General features: G+C 39.3%; 1 protein-coding gene across 3 annotated transcripts in view; it reads left to right on the forward strand.

The window, feature by feature from the left end:
* LOC115223138 overlaps window positions 1-17,727 on the forward strand; it is a 260,373-nt gene that overhangs the window by 84,583 nt on the left and 158,063 nt on the right. The gene's annotated exons all lie outside the window — the stretch shown is intronic.

Below are 17,727 nucleotides of genomic sequence, written 5' to 3' on the forward strand. Positions count from 1 at the left end.
CGGCTTGCCAGTCCTAAGCCAAACCGTTCAACCCATGCCAACTTGGAAGATGGATGTTAAATAATGATGATGATGATGACTTAAAATTGTAAAGACCCCCTTCGGTCATAAATGACCATGGGATTGGACCTAGAAAGTTACCCTCCAAGGTACAAGTCTGGGCAAGGTTTTTTTATGGAAGACCCAGCAGTCACCCATGCATGCCAGTCCCTGCTCTCCATACCACTGATGTTATCCAAGGGAAAGGCAAAGGCCGATACAGCTTGGCACCAGTGATGCTGCGACTCATCTCTACAGCTGAGTGAACTGGAGCAACATGAAATAAAGTGTCTTGCTCAAGGACACAACATGCAGCCCAGTCCGGGATTCAAACTCACTACCTCAGGATTGTGAGCATAATGCTCTAAATGGATTGGACGATTTGACTGAGGACTGGTGAACCAGATGTTTGCACCAGGCTCCAATCTAATCAGACAGAGTTTCTACAGTTGGATGCCCTTCCTAACGCCAACCACTCTGAGAGTGTAGTGGGTGCTTTTACGTGTATGTGCATGTGTGTTTGTTGGTATGTGTGTGTATGTGCATGTGTGTTTGTATGTATATATACACGTATGTATTGTTATATATATACACATGTACATACATATATACATACACACACACCCACGCACACATGTGTACATATATGTACACATAAAGGCTTCTTTCAGTTTCTGTTTAACAAAGGCTTTGGTTGGCCTTGTAGAACACCCTAACCCAAGGTTCCATGCATTGGGAGTGAATCTGAGACCACATAGTTCAGAAGCAAATTCCTTAACCACATAACAATATACATGTGTCTGTCTGTCTATCTATCTATCTATTTATCTGTATGTATGTATGTATATATGTATGCATCTATCTGTCTGTCTATATATATATATATAGATAGATAGATATACATACATATGCATACACATACTTCACACACACACACATAAAGATACATATATACACACATACTATATATATAGAGATATATAGATCTACATAGATATATATGCATCCATCCATCCATCCATATGAGAATTGGAAACTCAGAATATTTTGCTTTTTTTGTTAGCTGTTTGGTAATTTAAGACAGTTTGGAAACCAAGTATGGCGCCTGGGTGTTGAAGTTGAGGCTTACCAAACAATCTGATCTACTTTGTACGTTGAATGAAAAAAAAAGGAAAAGGAACCAAAATTGTTGGTTATATGTCCGAAACACTGTAAATGCTAATGTAATGTAGCGCACAAAGCCTTTGGTTCCAAGCCAAAATCTCTGTCAATTAAGCAAGTCTCATTTCAGTTCTGTGATATAGTGTTAACATGGTAATGCTGGATGTGAAATCTATGCAAGTGAAAACGAATAATGAACTCAAAAGTAGCGTAAACCTTGCCAATTTGCAATGCATCTTGGTGGCCCTAGATAAACAGCAGCAGCAGTAGTAGCAGTAGTAGTTGTTGTTTTAGCTGTTGTTCAGTCATGAGAGTTGGCCTTCATTGGAGCTGCCAAATGAGCAAAGGAGTTCTAGCCATGACTATCCAGCCCTTCTCAATGTGATTCTCCGTATTATGATTGAGATTTGGCTGCTAATTCAAACTGGTCAGTCGAGCTCCTGCATAAATGCTCTCTCATTAGTGCTGACTACTACTACCACCACTACTACGACTACTGCTGCTGCTGCCGCTGCCAGAGCTACCCCCAAAACCACCACCACCACCACCATCACTGCTACTACTACTACTAACACCAGTGCTACTACTAGTAGTAGTAGCACTAGTTGTTTTTTCTGTTGTTCAATTCTGACTGACCTTGATTGAGTTGCCAAAAGAGCAAAGGAATTCCAGTCGTGACCATCCAGCCTTTGCTTATGTTGAGGATTTCATTATTCAGTGTGTGTCTCCATTATATTATGACGAAGATTTGGCTGTTGTTTCTAGTCAGTCAATCAAGCAACTGCCTAGAAACACCTTCATGAGCGTATATCAAGTATATGAAGGTGCATAGCTTAGTGGTTAAGGTTGTTGCACTCCCAATCATGAGATTGTGATTTCAATTCTCCAACCCAGTGGTCCATTGTGTTCTTGAGCAAAGCACTTCCTTTTATGCTGCTCTGTGACCATTTCTACATCTCCCATGTGGCACACTTGTATACCTGTACAGGTAATGTCAATTTGATGGATGGAGTGAGCTTAGATGCTACACAAAAGATATGATCACTATAAACAAATCATCTGCATGGCTATTTGACAAGGAATTACAGAATCCTCAACCATTATTTAACAACAGGAGAGTTGATAACCACAACCCTTGATTGAATAACACTGTGTATAAACTCGATACTTGGAATGACCAATTTTTAATACTATTGGATTTTACTCATAAGGTATTGGAATCTTATATGTATACCATTCTGCCTAAAAAAAAATGGATCTACAAATGCAATATCCCTACATATCTCACATCTATTTTCTTTTATTTCCTCCACTTCACGCTCTATTTTGTATCTTATCTAAATTAACTATTTTTTAACCATCTTCTCACACCGTCTCCAATGAAGGGACATAATAAATATTCTGGAAACAGCTGTAAGACCTTCTATCTATAAATGCTCTAATATCTACACAGCCTTGGTTTTTTATCTCATTACGAAAAAAAAAGAATATATATATATATATACTCTTTACTCTCTTTTACTTGTTTCAATCATTTGACTGGCGCCATGCTGGAGCACCACCTTTATCGAGCAACTCGATCCCGGGACTTATTCTTTGTAAGCCCAGTACTTTTCTATCGGTCTCTTTGCCGAACCGCTAAGTAACGGGGACATAAACACACCAGCATCGGTTGTCAAGCAATGCTAGGGGGACAAACACAGACACACAAACACATACACATACATACATATATATATATATATACGACAGGCTTCTTTCAGTTTCCGTCTACCAAATCCACTCACAGGCTTTGGTCGGCCCGAGGCTATAGTAGAAGACACTGCCCAAGGTGTCACGCAGTGGGACTGAACCCGGAACCCGGAACCATGTGGTCGGTAAAAAGCTACTTACCACACAGCCACTCCTGCGCCTATATATATATATAATATAGTATGCCTGATTAGCACCCGTGCCAGTGGAACATTAAAAGCACCATTCAAATGTGATCATTGCCAGGGCTGCTGACTGGCTCCTGTGCCAGTGGAGCATAAGGGGCGGCATTCGAGTGTATATATATATACACACACAACTACAGGCTTCTTTCAGTTCCTCTTCACGAAATCCACTCACAAGGCTTTGGTTGGCTCAAGGCTTGTAGAAGACACTTGCTCAAGATCCCACACTCTGGGATTGAACCCAGAATCATGTAGTTGGGAAGCAAATTTCTTATCACATAGCCACACACACACACACCACCACACACACAAACACACACACACACACATACACACACAAACACACACAAACACACACACACATGCAGATACATATACAGGGTGGTCCAAATGTAGGTTTACAGTTACTCAACTATCTCTTTCGCATTCATATGTCAACAGTTTAGATCTTAATTATAAAAGAATACGAAACCATTATTCTATGCTGATTTACTTACTTTTCTGAAGCTCCCTTTTCGGTTTGAAATTGTCTCTTTTTTTAATTGTTAGATAGAAATTGAAATGTAATAGAATGTTTAAGAAAAAATTTTAAGTGCCTACGTGATAACTGTAAACCTACTTTTGGGTCACCCTATAATATATATATATATATATATATATATATATATATATATATATATATAGTTATTTAAAATTGAATAAGGAAGAATTGATATTAATCAATTAAAACTAGTGGCCTAGCATATTAAAAAAATCCGAAGATTAAAATATTTTTTACATACAAAATTTAAAGGACTGACCACTAAAAGTGGACGGTCAATATGCTAGATATAGACGTCAAAACCGCTATGTTTTTTTCTTGAGAACACATTCTTCATGGAAAATAGCGATTTTGACGTCTATATCTAGCATATTGACTGTCCATTTTTAGTGGTCAGTCCTTTAAATTTGTATATATATATATATAGTTATGTATATGAATATGTGTATATATATATATATATATATATATATTGTATACACATACACACACACACACACACACATATGTATATGCACACATAACACACATGCACACTCTAGTGGTCTGTTTCATTGCTTCTTGTTGACCTCTTGGCTAAATTTGAACTCTCAAGCACCTAGTTTGACGAATCACCATCCATAAACTTCTAACACCTTGCTGACTGACTGTTTAACCACATTAACAAATTTGGCCAGTGTTACGATAATGGTGGTGTGGGAGTGTAGCGGGACGAGGGGGGTGGGGATTATGAAAGAGGGTATGGGTGGAAGGGGTGGTGTGTGTGTATGTGTGTGAGGATTCTATCCAGATGATTACAATGCAGTACCGCACTGCATTGTACCGAGTGGCACAGACCAAGACAGAAGCTACCGTTTCCACTGGAGGCAGTTTAGATCAAGCCTGTCTGCGTACCTTGATGAACTCAGCGCAGTACAAGTTATAGCACGGTACAGAACCGTAAACTCAGCTCCTGCGCTCAGAACAATGGAAGAAGGCAGAACCGTTGAAACGGAGAGGGTGGAGAGCAGAGTGCGGTTGGACGTGGCGGTGGTGCTGGTGCTGGGGTAAGAACAAACAGAAAAATAAACAAACAAACAAACAAACAAACTTGCAAACAAACGGACAGACATGAATACAAGAGACTCAGCTTTATGAAAGATAAGTTGGTGCGTGTTATACACAAGAGAAAAAAGTTCCATCCAGCTAATGTTTAACATTCAGCGAGTGTGTATGGGGCGGGGGAAGAGGAGCAAATGCCCAAAACAAAAAGAACTTCACATTGTGAGGAATTTTTTCCCATGACAAAAGTATAAAAGTATGTGTTTGGTGTTTGTTTGGATGATAGGTGTAATTATGAATCTCTGCATTATTTTATGCAACTAACCGATTTTTTTGTTTGTGTGTGTGTGATTGCGTTAGCTTCTTGTGAATGCTTTAATTTCTTTTGTGTGTGCGCTCGCTGCAAAAATGTATGCGTGTGTGAGTGTGTGTGGATGTGTGTATACAGATACATTTTTGCAACTAGCCTGTCCCCCCCCCCACATACATGCACATTAATGTACACACATACACACACTCACACACAGACATACACACACAAACATATACACACAAACACACTCATACACATACACACACACTCAAACACACAGAAAATCACTCACACATATAGACAAATACAGACACTCACACCACACACACTCACACGCTCATACACATGCATGCACACTCACACACACTCACACATACACACACAAGCACACTTACACACTGATACACACATGCACACTCACACATACACACATACACACACACACATATCCACATGCATAATTTCTACAGCCAGTGCCCACACATATGTACACACACTGACACACACATACACATCCACATGCATTATTTCTACCGCCAGTGCAGGCACACATTTATATGCACACACACATTTATATGCACACACACGCATCCACATACATTATTTCTGTAGCCAGTGCACGCACACACATTTACATGCACACACACACACACACGCGCGCAGATCCTAAGGGGAACAGTGTTCCCTCATGTACTCCCCAACCCCCATCCCTAGTATGATTGCACTCATTTACTTGCTCATAAGGTCAGGCAGAGCTCCTCAAAAAGGGAGTTTCTTCTTCTGTCTTTCTTTCTCTCCCTAACCCCTTTTTTCTTTTTCAAGGCTTCAATAACATAAATTTTTAGTCAAATAATATTAAATTAACCAAAAGAAAAACAAAAAAAAAAAAAGAAACCGAAAAAACATCATACAAACAAAACAAAGGAAAACCAACAAACAAACAAAAAAACAAGATTTTCTTTGTAACATTTTTGTTTGTTGTTGATGTTTATGATGTTGTTGTTGTTTCCAAATTTCTTTGTCTTATCTTTGTGATTCTTCTCCATCTTCTCCCATCCTTTCCTCCTCTTTGCCTGCTCTTTTGTCTTGCATTTGTGATTCTTTAAATGAGATTATTGCATCTGCTGTGGTTTCCCCGTCACTCTCTCTCTCCCCCTCTCTCTTTCTCTTCCATTCTCTCTCCCGCTCTCCTTCTTACTCTCAGTCTATCTCTCCTCACCATTTTGTCTGCCTGTCTGTTTTCTTTTTCTCTCTCTCTTTCTCAGCTGATCTCTCTTCCAACCATTTTGTCTGTCTGTCTGTCTGTCTGACACCTTTCTCTCTCTCTCTCCTCCCAGTCTATCTCTTTTCCCACCACTTTGTCTGTCTGTCAGTTCTCTCTCTCTCTCTCTTTCCCTCAGTATCTCTCTTTCCCTCAGTCTATCTCTCTCCCTACTACTTTGTCTGTTTTCTCTCCCTCTCTCTTTCTCAACTGATCTCTATTCCAACCATTTTGTCTGTCTGTCTGTCTGACACCGTTCTCTCTCTCTCTCTCTCTCTCTCTCTCTCTCTCTCCCCTCCCAGTCTATCTCTTTTCCCACCACTTTGTCTGTCTGTCAGTTCTCTCTCTCTCTCTCTCTATCTATCTATCTATCTATCTATCTCTCTTTCCCTTAGTATCTATCTATCTATCTCCCCCTCTCTTTCTCAACTGATCTCTATTCCAATCATTTTATCTGTCTGTCTGTCTGTATCTCTCTCCCTCCTTCCAGTCTGTCTTTCTTCCCACTACTTTATCTGTCTGTCTGTTTTCTATCTATCTATCTATCTGTCTGTCTGTCTGTCTGTCTGTCTGTCTCTCTCTCTCTCTCTCTCTCTCTCTCTCTCTCTCTCTATCAATCTCTCTGTCTACTTCTCTTATTCATTCCCTCTGTCTGTCTGTCTGTCTGTCTGTCTATCCATATAGAAACTCACCGTCATAAGTCAATAAGGGAGCCACCATGTCGTTGCTCAACTTATTACTAGAAATAGTAGCCAAACTCTCCCTCATATCCTACCATCTTAAATAAATAATAAGGATAACAAGGGACACAATACTACATGCAGAGGTCAAAGCAAAAAAATGCATGGTTCTATATAGAATGCCTTTGATCAGAGGCCTGCTACATCAAAGCTGACCTGGGGTTAAATGACAACAACAACAACAACAACTGTATTTCCTTCATTATAGGTAAAACAAAATCAAGGTGAGTTTGGATCAAAAGTTGCAAATTATGTAAATCATCATCACCACTATCATCATCATGGTTGCCACCATCATCATCATCATCATCATCACCATCGTCATCATCATCATCATCACTATCACCTTTGTTGTATTTATCCTCCTCCTCATCATCATCACGGTTGTCATCGTCATCATCATCATCATCATCACCATTATCGTTATTTATTCTCCTCCTCATCATCATGGTTGTCATCGTCATCATAATCCTCATCATCACTATCACCATTGCTGTAATTATCCTCCTCTGCCGCCTCCTCTCCTCATCATCATCATGGTTGTCATCGTCATCATAATCCTCATCATCACTATCACCATTGCTGTAATTATCCTCCTCTGCCGCCTCCTCTTCCTCATCATCATCACCACTACCACACCACCTGCATCGTCATCATCGTCGTCGTCAGCAGCAGCAGCAAGGAAAAGCAATAAGAATACATTTTATATTTTGTTCTGTATCATATTTTCCCCACCCACCCCCACCCTAAGATGAACCAGTAAGGGAACCTCTGTGTGTTCACTCTCACTGCTAGACATAGCAACCAAATCTCTGTTAGTTCATACTGTGTCCGCTTTTAAAAAAACAAAAAGGAAATGGAAGAAAACAAAAAAAAAAAACAAGCATGACATATCAGGACGAAGTCACCCTAGATATACAAAACAGACAGGGGTGGTTATGACCGGAACCCTTTTGGATAATTGGTGTGTTCAACCTTGTTTGACCAGGGGCTAAACAACAATCACCTCAAAAATAATGAGAACATGAGGAGAAAGCAATTATGTTTTTTTTTATAGAAACTCTGTTTTATGAAATAATTGAACTAGAAACAAAAGAAGACGGTTGACAAGAACACTGAGAATAATATGAAACCCTGAGGGAAGCTAAATGGAGTGGCTTAACATGCAGCTAGAAATAGCAGTCAGAAGATTTTTCTTCCAATCTATTTGTCTGTCTGTCTGTCTGTCTGTCTGTATGTATGTATGTATGTATGTGTATCTATCTATCTATCTATCTATCTATCTATCTATCTATCTGTCTATTTATCTATCTATCTATCTATCTATCTATCTATCTATCTATCTATCTATCTATCTATCTATCTATCTATCTACGTCTGTCTGTCTATCTTTCTATCTGTCTGTCTATATAAGTCTGTGTGTGTGTCTGTCTGTCTGTCTATCTATCTATCTATCTATCTATCTATCTATCTGTCTGTCTGTCTGTCTGTCTGTCGGTCTGTCTACTTGTCTATCTATCTGTCTGTCTGTCTGTCTATCTATTTGTGTGTGTGTGTATGTATGTATGTGTGTCTGTCTGTAAGTCAATCTCTCTGTGTGTCTGTCTCTCCACATATATATAAATACAGCAAACATAGGCATTACATACATACATACACACACATGGCCCAGTGGTTAGGGCAGCGGACTTGCGGTCGGAGGATCGCGGTTTCGATTCCCAGACCGGGCGTTGTGGTGTGTTTATTGAGCGAAAACACCTAAAAGCTCCACGAGGCTCCGGCAGGGGGTGGTGGTGCCTGCTTTACTCTTTCACCACTCTAAAGGCGGTGCTCCAGCATGGCCGCAGTCAAAATGACTGAAACAAGTACAAAAAAAAAAAAAAAAAAAAAAAAAAAAAAAAAATATATACATATGCATCAACAGGCATACACATGTATATATAAACAGACAGCTACACACACACACACACACACACATACACACTCACACACACACGTTCATCTATATGTATATGATGATAATTCCTTGACTTGTATTCTGCTAGTTAGGATGGCTATTTCCTTTATCTGTAGAATATATCTTGAGAATATCTTTCAATTTACTTTTTTACCTTTCCTGCTCTCTGTACGAAGAACACCAGAGGCGGAGGAGGGGGGGGGAGATGTCGATTATTGGGAAAATTTAGTGGGTTGGAGGCAGGGGGTAGGAGAGGGTGGTAGTGGTGGTGGGGGGAACAATGAATCTTACCTTATTATCTTAGAAAAAGGTAAAAAAAAAACCCGAAACAAACAAAAAAAAAAAGAAAAAGAAAAGAATGGATATATACAGGAATTAATGTAAGTCTTAGACACATTGTGTCTGAAGGAAAAGATGGGATGGGCACACCTGGAGTGTCTTTGAGCAATCTGTTCAATGAAGGAGTTATGCTATGATAGTAAAAACAACAACAAAACAACAACCTTGAATAACTAAAAAGGAGACAGGATAAAGAGAGAGTGAGAGAGAGTGAGAGTGAGAGAGAGAGAGACAGTGAGAGAGAGTGAGAGTGAGAGAGAGAGAGAGAAAACTATGTATTCTCTCTGTCTACATCTCTGTGTGTTTGTCAGTGTGTGTGTTAGTGTGTAAGTGTTAGCGTGTATGTGTGTGTTGGTGTGTATGTTAGCATGTGTGTGTATATTAGTGTGTGTGTGTGTGTCTTAGTGTGTGGGTCTCAGTGCGTGGGTTGTAGGAAATGTATCTTTGTGTGTGTGTGTGTTAGTGTATGTGCATGAATGTGTGTGTTAGTGTGTGTGTGTATGTGTGTTAGTGTATATGTGTATGTGTGACTCTCTAGGTGTGTATATGTGCATTTATATATGTGTGTGCATGAATGTGTGTGTGTATGTTAGTGTGTGTGTGTTAGTGTATATGTGTATGTGTGACTTTCTGGGTGTGTATATGTGCATTTATATATGTGTGTGCATGAATGTGTGTGTGTATGTTAGTGTGTGTGTGTTAGTGTATATGTGTATGTGTGACTTTCTGGGTGTGTATATGTGCATTTATATATATGTGTGTGTGTGTGTACCTCTATTATTGAACCGTCCCAGTAGTAGCTGGATTAGGTGTAAGGATGTAAAATGGGTTAGCTCCCCCTGACTCCATTGTAGCTGTGGTGGTGGTAGTGGTGGTGGTGGTGGTGATGGTGGTTTAATTACTTCAACAATAATCTGAGAGAATGAAAAGAGGGGAGGAGGCATTTCCAGTAGGAAATGAATCTTCACCACCGCCACCATCACCACCACCACCACCACCGTCTCTGCTGCTATTCCCTACTCCCCAAAGCCCATCCAACCCCACCCCAGACCTGCCCTGCCATTCACCAAATTTCCCCCCAGTCTCATCATCACCTACTGCCTCCTATTTCTCTTCCTAATGTGAGCAGGAAAAGTGAAGAGAAATTTTGAAAGATATTCTTTAAGTATATTAATATATTGCACAGATGAAGGAAATGGCCATCATATCTATCAGAATACAAGGTATATGTATATATATATATATGTATGTATGAATGTATGTATATATATATCATCATCATCGTTTAATGGAAAGCGGATGTTAAACGATGATGATGTTGATGATGATGATGATATATATATATACATACATTCATACATACATATATAAATATATGTATATATATATACACATACATACATTCATACATACATATATAAATATATGTATATATATATATACACATACATACATTCATACATATATAAATATATGTATATATGTATATATATATATATATCATACATGCATACATATATAAATATATGTATATATATATGTATATATGTATATGTGTATATATATATGTATATATGTGTATATATATATATATATATATATATATATATATTTGTGTGTGAGAGAGAGAAAGTACAGATGGAGGTAAAAAGAAAGATAGGTAGATAAAACGATGGAGGGGTAGATAGGTGGGTAGACAGAGAGATAGTTAGATAGATTGATAGATAAAGAGAGAGAGAGAAAGGGATAGAAAGATAGACAGGTTGATAGAAGGATAGATAGATAGATAGATAGATAAAGAAGCAGAAAGGTAGACATACATACATACAAACGTACATAGAGTTAGGCAGACAAATGGATACAGAAGTTATGAAAATGGTGAGGGAGTCTAAAGAGTATTGAGAAGAGAATATTAGAAGAACTGAAGACAATAGAGACAAAGAGGAGAAGATAAGGAGATAAAGAAAAGGAAGAGTATAAGAGGCATTAGAGGCATAGATTGGGAAGAATGGAGATTAAGAGATAATGTTGGACATAAGAGTGAAGAATGGAAGAAACAGCAGATGACTGATGGATTGAATAGAAGGGAGGAGGGGGTAAGATGGAGTGAAAGGGATAGGGAGGTAGATAGATGGGTGGATGGATGGGTAGAAAGATAGATAGGCAGAGAGAGAGATAGATAGATGGGTAGGTGGGTGGGTGGGTGGGTGTTTGGATGAATGGATAAGTAGAGAGATAGATAGGCAGAGAGAGAGATAGCTAGATGGATGGATAGGTAGGTAGATAGATAGATGGATGGATGAATGGGTAGGTAGGTAGGTAGAGAGAGAGAGATAGAATAGATAGATAGATAGATAGATAGATAGTGAGAGAGAGAGAGAGAGAAAGAGAGAGAGATAGATGGGTGGGTAGGTAGGTTTGGGTGTTTGGATGGATGGATAAGTAGAGATATAGATAGGCAGAGAGATAGCTAGCTAGATGGATGGATAGGTAGATAGATAGATAGATAGGTAGGTAGGTAGGTAGGTAGAGAGAGAGAGAGAGAGATGGATAGGTAGGTAGGTAGGTATTGGGTGTTTGTATCGATGGATGGACGGATGGATAGGTAGAGAGATAAGTTGATAGATAGATACATAGGTATGTATGTATGTATGTAGGTGGATGGATGGGTGGGTGGGTGGAAGGATGGATAGGTGGATAGATTGATTGATTGATAGACTGTCTGATTGGCAGACCCAAGGACTGATTCATCTCCAGATGGCTCCCTCCCTCTCTCTCTCTCTTTCTCCTTCTCTCTTTCTCCCTATCTCTCTCCCTCTCTCTCGTGTATATAAACTAATTGATTTGAGAAGAAGTATAAATAGAAGACATGATGATGATGATGATAAAGAAGAGAGATAAAGATGGAGAAGAAGAAGATGATGATGATGATGAAGGGGAAGGAGCGGATGAAAAAGGAGGGGAAGAGGGGCATGAAGGACATAAAAAAAACCCCAGAAAAAGATGAAAACAAAAAGAAGGGTAACAACAGCAACAACAACAACAACAAAGAAGAGGAAAACGAAAGGGAAAATGTGGAGAAAGAAGAGAAGGAAAACGAAATGAAAAGTTTGTGAAGGAAGAAGAAACTGGTTTGTGTGAGTGACACTCATTTGAGAGTGGGATGGAGTGCTGCACTCCACTTGTGGTTTGGAGGAGATGATGGAAAGGTGGGGCTTGGGAGTGGGGTGGATATCTGTAAATTGAAGGTTTTGGGGACAAAAACCCCAATTTCTTTCAATTCCTCTCCTTTTCTCTTCTACTCAATCCCTCTCCTGTCTGTCTCCCTTTCTTCCTCCCTCTCTCTCTCTGTCACTACATTTCCCTCCCCCCTTCTTTCTCATTGACCTTCTTCATCTTACACTCTCTTTTTGTCTACCTCTACATTTCCATTTTTACTTTCTCATTCCAGCTCTCTCTCTTTCACACACACACACACACACACACACACATTCTCTCTCTCTCTCAATCTCTCATACACACACACACACACTCTCTCTCTCTCTCTCTCACCACAGACACACTATTCCTCTCTCTCTCTCACATATACACACTCTCTCTCTCTCACACACACACACATTCTCTCTCTCTCTCTCACACACATACAATACTCTCTCACTCTCTCACACACATTCTCTCTCTCTCTCTCTCTCACGCATACATAGTCTCTCTCTTTCACACATACTCCCTCTCTCTCTCAGACATACACATTCTCTCTCACACACAGACACACACTCCTCTTCTCTCTCTCTCTCACACACACTTTCGCTCCCTCTCTCTCACACAAACACATACTCTCTCAATCTCTCATGTACTCATCACACATGTACTCTTTCTCTTTCTCTCTCTCTCTCTGATAAATGTTTTCCACTATAGCCCTGTGTCATTCAATGCCTTGTGAGTGAATGTGGAAAATGGAAACCGTGTGGAAGTCCATCCTGTGTATGTGTGTGTCTTTGAGTTTGTTCTCCTCACCACTGCTTGCTAACCTGTGTTGGTCTGTTTACATCCTTGTAACATAACAGTTTGGCAAAAGAGATGAATAGAAGAAGTATCAAACATAGAAAATGATTATTGAGGTTGATTTGTTTAATTGAACCCTTCAGTGGGGTCCTCGTGCAGGGGCACAGTCCAATGACTGGAACAAGTAGAAGGATATGTGATAAAGGATCATCATCATCATCATCATTATCATCGCCATCATCATCATCATCACCATCATCATCATTGCTGTCATCATTGTCATCATCATCAACATCCTTGTCATCATCACCATTGTTGGTACCACCATCATCATCATCGCCACCATCATCATTATCGCCACCACCATCATCATCGCCATCATCATGATCATCGCCACCATCATCATCATCACCATCATCATCATCACCATCATCATCATCGCTACCATCATCATCATCGCCGCCGTCGTCATCATCGCCCTCATCATTGTCATCATCATTGTCATCATCGTCATTTAACATCTGCCTTCCATGCCGGCATGGGTTGGACAGTTTGATAGGAGCTTGCTAAAGTACAAGACACTTGCCCAGGGTGCCACACAGTGGGAGTGAACCTGGAACCATGTAGTTGGGGAAACAAACTTCTTACTACACAGCCATGGCGGAACCTTCTGTGAATTAGATTCATAAGAGAAAATAGGAGAGAGAAATACGTGGTAAAACTCAATTCTTTTATGCGCCCCTAATATGTTAAAAGTCTTCCCCAAGCCCATTAATCCTTTCATGATTGTATTTGTAATGAAATACCCTGTCCATGTTTCAATTAATTTTCAAGATAAACTAAGAATTTAATAAATTAACTAATTTTTTATTTCTGTTTTTTAAAATTTTTGTTATAAAGCTGGGGTTTTGAATATAATTTAACAAAAGGTTCTTTTGGAGTATTATAAAGGAAAAGTTTTAATTTAAATATGAATGCTTTTAATCAAGGGATTTTCTCTCATAGAATAAAAGGTGAACTGAGGAGTTTTGTTGTAATAAAGGATTAAGGAATAAGAGAATCAATCTGAGAATCGGCACCGAGTTGTATGAGGTCTGATCAAAAAAGGATCAGGTCTGTTGCTATGGTAACAGAGCTAAAGTACAGAGAGTTAAGACGCTTGGCATAGATTGACCTTGAACTCTGTTATGCATGCATGCTGAGATATTACGTTCTCACTCACTTCTGTTGTTTATAGCAGTGCTCTGCAACCATTATGCAGCGGCACACTGGTGTGCCATGAGACAGTGCTAGGTGTGCCACAGTGTAACCTGGATATAATTTTTTTCCCCTGTACTTTTAGTTATATTCTTTTGTTCAGGTGTGTTGCTGAATTTTGAAAAGAATTTGTGTACCGCAAATGCAAAACGGGTGCAGAGCACTAGTTTATAGCACATGGTCGACTCATCACACCACAGACGCTCTGTCAGTGACCACCACTGACAAAAGTGAGCAAAGAGTCTGCTTCAAATTTTGCCAAAAGCTTGGTAATATCTGGGCTGCCAGAAATGTTAGCATTCTGGGTGAAATGCTTAGCAGTGTTTTGTCTGTCTTTACATTCTGAGTTCAAATTCCGCTGAGGTTGACTTTGACTTTCATCCTTTCAGGGTTGATAAATTAAGTACCAGTTACATACTGGGGTCAATCTAATTGACTGGCTGTCTCCTCCAAAATTTCGAGCCTTGTGTCTAGAGTAGAAAAAAAATATCTGTGGCTTTTCCCACTTTTCTTCTTTCTGAAAATGAAATTCCACTTGAAAGGAACAAGATTTCAAAACAAAGAAGAAATCCAAGAGAATGCAACAAGGCAGATGCTTGCTATCCCAAAAAAGGAAGTTCCAAGAATGCTTCCATCAATGGAAATGGTGGATAAAGTGTGTGCCTTGCCATTACGTTCTAAATTCAAATTCCGCCGAGGTTGACTTTGCCTTTCATCCTTTTGGAGTTGATTAAATAAGTACCAGTTACGCACTGGGGTTGATATAATCGACTTAATCCATTTGTCTGTCCTTGTTTGTCCCCTCTGTGTGTAGCCCCTTGTGGGTAGTAAAGAAATAGGTATTTCATCTGTCTTTATGTTCTGAGTTCAAATTCCGCCGAGGTCGACTTTGCCTTTCATCCTTTTGGAGTCGATTAAATAAGTACCAGTTACGCACTGGGGTTGATATAATCGACTTAATCCATTTGTCTGTCCTTGTTTGTCCCCTCTGTGTGTCGCCCCTTGTGGGTAGTAAAGAAATAGGTATTTCATCTGTCTTTATGTTCTGAGTTCAAATTCCGCCGAGGTCGACTTTGCCTTTCATCCTTTTGGAGTCGATTAAATAAGTACCAGTTACGCACTGGGGTTGATATAATCGACTTAATCCATTTGTCTGTCCTTGTTTGTCCCCTCTGTGTGTAGCCCCTTGTGGGTAGTAAAGAAATAAAAAAAGGATTACTTTAACTGAGATTAGGTACTGAACTGATACATGTTCTAGTTTACCACAGGTTCTGATGCTTTTGGAGAGTCCTTTAGAGCAGTGCTACTCAAAGTGGTAGCCTGCAGACTGGCGCCGGTCTGTGAACCATCAGCTGCCGGGACACAGCGAGTTTCCTGAAAAGAAAGAAACAATAGCATAATTTCGGTAACTTTGCATTATGCACTGCAGTGAACAACTTGTCAGCTTATGTAATATTGTATTATTTACTCTCTTTTCTCCTTTGCTTGTTTTAGTCATTTGACTGCGGCCATGCTGGAGCACCTCCTTCTAGTTGAGTAAATCAACCCCAAGACTTATTCTTTGTAAGCCTAGTACTTATTCTATCAGTCTCTTTTGCTGAACCACTTAGTTACGAGCACGTAAACACACCAGCATTGGTTGTCAAGCAATGGTGGGGGGACAAACACAGACACACAAACATATACACACATCCATATATATACATATATACGACAGGCTTCTTCCAGTTTCCGTCTACCAAATCCACTCACAAGGCTTTGGTCAGCCCGAGGCTATAGTAGATGACACTTGCCCAAGATGCCATGCAGTGGGAATGAACCCGGAACCATGTGGTTGGTAAGCAAGCTACTTACCACACAGCCACTCCTGCGCCGATTTGTTTACAAAATAAATATAAGGTAAAAAAATTGTCAACTTTTATTATACAGTTCTATATTTAAAAGATGAGGAATTATGTACATTATTGACATTATTTACATTTGACAGATATTTGTCATCTTGTTGGTTGTTAACACGTTTCAGCTGATGTACCCTCCAGCCTTCATCAGGTGTCTTGGGGAAATTTCAAACCTGGGTTCTCATTTTTTACTGCTAGCAGTGGACTTAAATGGGATAAAACGCTTTGCTCTCCTTGGCAAAGAGCTTTATTCTAAATATTTATTCTCTTGCCTCAACAGAGCATTCAGACTTGTATGAATTTTCAAGCTTTTCTGAATAATTTCAGTGAACGTAGATGGCCAGAGGGTATTGGGTATGAAAGGTATTGACTACGAAATATAAGAACAAACATGAGGATACTAATCGAAATATATGAGTATTATAAAAAAAGAATTTATTTTTATATCTCAGATATTCATAACACACCCACACCCCCACACACACATGTATGTATATCTATGTATATGTATCCCTCTCTCTCTCTCTTTATATATATATATATGATATACACACACATCTATATATTTATGTGTATGTATATATATGTGTATACATACACACACACATCTATATATTTATGTGTATGTATATATATATATGTGTATACATACACACACATATCTATCTATCTATCTATCTATATATATATATATGTGTGTGTGTGTGTGTGTGTGTATGTATATATATATGTATACATACACACACATCTATATATATATATATATATATATACACACATCTATATATATATATATGTGTGTGTATGTATATATATGTATATATACATGTATACATACACATACACATCTATATATATATATATACACACATGTACAGATGTGATTGTGTATATATATATTTTGCCAATAAATAAATATTAATGTAATTTTTTTTTTTCATTTGCAAACAATGATATAAACACATCATTAGCATCTCTCTCTCACCCCCTCTCCCTCCCTCCCTCCCTCTCCCTCCGTCCCTTCCTCTCTCTTTCACCTTTTTTCTCATCATTACCATCTCCTTTTCACCCCATCTCCCTCCCCCTCTCCCTCCCTCCATCCCTTCCTCTCTCTTTCACCATCTTTCTCTCCTTCTCTCTCACACTCTCAAATCACCACCATTGCCACCAAGGCTGCCACCACCGCCAGCACCACATCCTCCTCCACCACCAACTCCGCCACCACCACCACCACCACCATC

Source organism: Octopus sinensis, linkage group LG2 (assembly GCF_006345805.1).
Source record: "Octopus sinensis linkage group LG2, ASM634580v1, whole genome shotgun sequence".
NCBI classification, from domain to species: domain Eukaryota; kingdom Metazoa; phylum Mollusca; class Cephalopoda; order Octopoda; family Octopodidae; genus Octopus; species Octopus sinensis.